The sequence below is a fragment of the Paramormyrops kingsleyae genome, chromosome 9 (genome assembly GCF_048594095.1).
Source record: "Paramormyrops kingsleyae isolate MSU_618 chromosome 9, PKINGS_0.4, whole genome shotgun sequence".
Classification (NCBI taxonomy): Eukaryota; Metazoa; Chordata; class Actinopteri; order Osteoglossiformes; family Mormyridae; genus Paramormyrops; species Paramormyrops kingsleyae.
Genome location: NC_132805.1, coordinates 23,472,432 through 23,477,100, shown reverse-complemented (window position 1 = coordinate 23,477,100; position 4,669 = coordinate 23,472,432). Strand labels below are relative to the sequence as shown.

General features: G+C 41.7%; 1 long non-coding RNA gene across 2 annotated transcripts; it reads right to left on the bottom strand.

The window, feature by feature from the left end:
• Window positions 1-263: 263 nt before the first annotated feature.
• LOC140592665 (uncharacterized) lies at window positions 264-3,381 on the bottom strand. 2 transcript variants are annotated; one of them, XR_011993048.1, is made up of 4 exons: window positions 3,248-3,381; window positions 2,656-2,718; window positions 2,379-2,432; window positions 264-347 (listed from the first exon to the last, which is right to left on the bottom strand). It is a non-coding gene; the product is annotated as an uncharacterized lncRNA (long non-coding RNA). The 2 variants fall into 2 exon arrangements; XR_011993049.1 differs by lacking the exon at window positions 264-347 and adding an exon at window positions 357-643.
• Window positions 3,382-4,669: the final 1,288 nt, after the last annotated feature.

The following is a 4,669-nucleotide window of genomic DNA, read 5'->3' as shown; positions in this document are numbered from 1 at the left end:
GTATTCATTAACTTGTCACTCACTACAGCCTCTGCTATTGGTCTCTAAGTATGTAATAAATATCCAAGTAATTTAATTTATCATAAATATGCTGTTTTCCTGTGGGTTTATTATCATTAAACAGATTAAAAAACAGATAGAAATGATCAATTAATTTCACTAATTTGATTCAAGATTCAGGAGTTCTGTTAAAAACACAATTAAACAGGTACTGTGACTCCGGGAGAGCAAACAAGAGGCAGACCCCGTAGTACAGGAGACAGGTAGTTTACTTCTATAACCAGGTACAACCAATGCCAAGTCCACAAGCCAAAATCATAGACGGGTCGGATGTAGGGAGTCAAAAGCTGGAAGGGTCAGTTCCACGAGCAAGCACAGGACAAGATAACAAGAGGGGAGGATGAGCAGTGGAGATGGGTCGGGATTGCAGGAGAAGGCAGGCAGGTAGGGCAAGCGGGAGTAGGTAGGCAGGCAGGGCAGGCAGGATGCAGGAGGCAAGGATAACAGGGAAGACAATGAACAAAGAAATGCTCAGTAAGGCACATAACCATGGCAACTATACTTCGCAATGGAAGTTGCTGGTGACCCGCTTAAGAAGCGGATGCAATCAGAGGTGATCGGCTGTTGCTGGTATGTCCCACCCCTGTGAAATGAAAAATTAGCTGGCTCCATGATTGTGCAAAAGTAAAATCAAACACACAATAGAGCAAATAATAAAATTATGAAAAAGATAATAAAATTAATCATTAAGTTAAACTAGATTAAAATTAAGAATCTGAGCTCCAAAGAGTATAAAATGACTGTGCAGTAAGTTACAGTGAATGTGCATGAGTTTTAGGTTCAGATGTTTGTTGGCATGTCAGAGTTCAGCATTCTTAAGCCTATCAGTTTTAGCCCTTAAGCTGCGCAGTCGCTTGACTGAGTTAAGCAGTCTGAACAGTCTGTTGCTGGGGTGGGTAGAATCCCTAATTATTTTAATTGCCCTGGTCCGGCTGCGCCTGGTGTAGATATCCTGCAGAGAGAGCAGTGCTGACCTTAGGATGTGCTCTTCTGCATGCACCACTCTCTGCAGGGCTTTAAGATCTTGGACAGAGCAATTCCTGAATCACGATGAGTAGGCCCTGTGCCCTGTGATGGACTGACATTCCATGCAGGGTGTACACCAGCCCTGTGCCCTGTGATGGACTGACATCCATGTAGGGTGTACACCAGCCCTGTGCCCTGTGATGGACTGACATCCATGCAGGGTGTACACCACACCTGTGCCCTGAGATGGACTGATATCCATGCAGGGTATACACCAGCCCTGTGCCCTGTGATGGACTAACATTCCATGCAGGGTGTACATCAGCCCTGTGCCCTGTAATGGACTGACATCCATGCAGGGTGTACACCAGCCCTGTGCCCTGTGATGGACTGACATTCCATGCAGGGTGTACCCAGGTTCTCTCCCTGTATCTCCAGGAGATGAGTGAGGGGTCTGGTGCTGATATTTGTCCATGTACTGGTTAGATATCTGCATGGGATACCAGTCCATATAAATCACATTTGATTAATTTGAACTTTTGGCCTTTAAAGGAACATTACAACGTTGCGTGAGTGAATGAGTCTTGAGTATTCACCTTGAAAACATGTACAAAGTAGCCCATTACTAAACACTAAACTGATAATGAAGGTGTTTTTCCTAAAACCATTGCATTAAAGTATCTTATTTCTGCTTCTCTCAAACCTTGCTCCCTCTTTCCCTGCTTGCTCTGTTATGCTTTCCATTATGAATGCTCCATTGTATGCAAGTACCAACAAGCAGTAATAGAGAAGCCACCATTCTGGCTTGCCTGATACCTGCATCCATTCATTGTAGTTGAATTCAAACAGGGATATAGTTACATGCTTGACTGCTGCTCACAATCCTCATGCAGGTTGATGAGAAGCATCAACCATGAGTTTTGGTCTCTGGCATGAGGGCATTAAGAAAATCTAAAATGAAGGCACTGTGGATAGACAAAAACTACTACTAGGACCCACCCTGCATGGCATGTCAGTACATCACAACGCCCAGGGCTGGGGACACCCTTCATGAGAAGTCAGTCCATCGCAGGGCACAGGGCTGGAGTACACCACCACTGAAACTGCACTGGCTAAGATTTTAAATGGCATTCATCTAAGCAGTGATGAATTAAGTATCTCAGTTTGTATTACTGGATATCAGTGCTGCGTTCGACACAGTTGACCATAAGATACTGCTAGACAGACTAGAAAAATTAGTGGGATTTTTTTGCACAGTGTTAAATTGGTTTGAATCATATTTACAAAATAGGGAATACTTTAGGTCAATAGGTAATTATGAATGTGTGTGAGCAAAAAATCATATGGAGTACCTCAAGGGTCAATTCTTAGGCCTCTTCTATTCAATATCCACATGATCCCCCTTGCTGAGATTATAGAACATTATTAATTATTAATTTCTTATTATAATTATGCAGATGGTACACAACTGGACATTTCAGTGTCACCACGTGACTATAGTCCCTTATACTCACTGAAAAGGGGCATTGAAAAAATCAATAAGTGGATGTGCTAGAATTTTGTACAATAAAGAAAACTGAAAGAATTGTTTTTTGGCCACAAAAAGGAAGATTGAAAGTCATTGCTCACCTTGAATCCACCTTAAACCTACAAATCAAGCCAGAAATCTTTAGTGTAGTTCTGGACTCAGATCTAAATTAGAACAGCCACATAAAGACAATTTCAAAATCAGCCTACTACCAGCTGAAAAACATAGCAAGATACAGATAGCAGACTCGACTATTGTGACAGGGTCTTCACAGGTCTTGACAAAAAAATCAGACAAACCAATCTGCTACTCATCCAGAATACTGCTGCCAGAGTCCACACTAACACCAAGAAAGCTGAGCATATTACACCGGTCCTTAAATCACTACGCTAGCTTCCCTCTTGTCACTGGATTAGTTTAAAAATATTACTTGCATAGAAAGCACTAAATGTGTTAGGAACTGGCATGGTGAAAGGACGATCCTGTCAGGGTCAGCACCCATCTGCCCCAGCCTTTCGTGTCTGCTCCCTGTATCGCTGGCCACCCTGTTCTCCCTGTGCCTAAGTGTTTCGTGTGTTTCCCTAGGTCCCTGGATTGCTGCATGGAATGAAGGGCTGAGTGTGTGACTAATAACCCATCAGTTTTGTGTTCAAGTCCAGCCCCCTCTGTTTTTATATTTAGTAGATTTGTTACCTTGTTTCATTCGTATTAGTTTTTCTAGTTCCTGAGTTTTGTGGTTTGCATTCTGTTTTGGTTTTTTGTTTTGTGCCATTGGTTGTTTTTTATCTGTCCTTCTTGTTTTCCTTGTGTTAGATTCTGTTCCTTAGTTTTTCTGTCTGTATCTTAGTTCAATGATTTAGTTTATTAGATTCATCTGTGTGTTGTTTCCCTGAGCTTCTTGATTATTGTATTTTGTTGCTTGTTATCCTGCGTCCTGTGATTGGTTAATTGATTATGTCTTACACCCAGTCCTTGTTTGCCCCAGTTTACTGTGTATTTAATTGCCTGCCCTGATTTGTTCTCCAGTGATTTTTTGACTGTGTTCCTTGATGTTGGTTATTCTGATTTGCTGTGTGCTATGTTCACTTCCCTGCCTGTTCTCTGTGTAACCAGTTTCCCTTCGTAGATAATTTTTTGTTCTGTTAGTTATATCATTTCCCCTGTTTAGTTTTGACCCCATTGTGGTCTGCTTTGTTTTGTAGCGTTCCCAGTATTTTCAGTTCTGTAATAAACCCCCTTTGTGTCTCAGAGCGGCTAGTGCAGAGGTGGGAAATCTTATCCGCAAAGGGCCAGTGTGTATGCAGGTTTTCGCTGCAACTCCCTAATTAGGTCACTAATTAGAGGACTGATTGGCTGAAAAGTCCTCACACCTGGGTTTGAACAGCTGACCTAAAGGTCATCCCAAAAACCCACATACCCACCAGCCCTTTACGGATAAGATTGCCCACCCCTGGGCTAGTGGATCATCACCTCGTTTTTCCTGCTTGCACCATGCCCTGTTCCTGTGACAGATCCACGAAGCGGCTCAAGCCAGAAGGGGTTGTTTTATTTTGTATAAACGGAACACAAAAGGGAAGACCAAACTAACAAAGGCACCACAATGGGTCAAACCAAAACAGTACCAATGGGTAAAGCCCAGCAACTCGAAGCTGGGAGTTGAAGCCTGCTTTGTTTATGCAGTATCATGTGACTGATGATGTCCGACTCGTCTTGAAGCATCAAAGGTTTCAAATCCTGTCAGTTTTTCGAAACTTTTATAAAAGTGAGATGAAACCTTTGGGCATTGTGGTTTTTTTGCTGTTGAAGTGATTGCTGTACAGTTTGCATTACATACAACACCTTTTGATTCATTATGGAAAGTGGCTCTGGAAATAGTAAAATGATATGGAAAATGATAATTATATACTTTATTATTATATTATTGTTGTTATTCTTTCCATTGCTGGTTCATTGGGTTAATTCTTGCCTGCCACACAGAAGGCTTAGTTTCAATTCCCTTATTGTAAATCTCTTTGGATAAAAGCATCTGCTAAATGAATAAATGTAAATTATTATATTTATGTTATTTAGGGGTCCAAGCACACAGTGCTAGAACCCTGTTTTATTTGGTAGAAT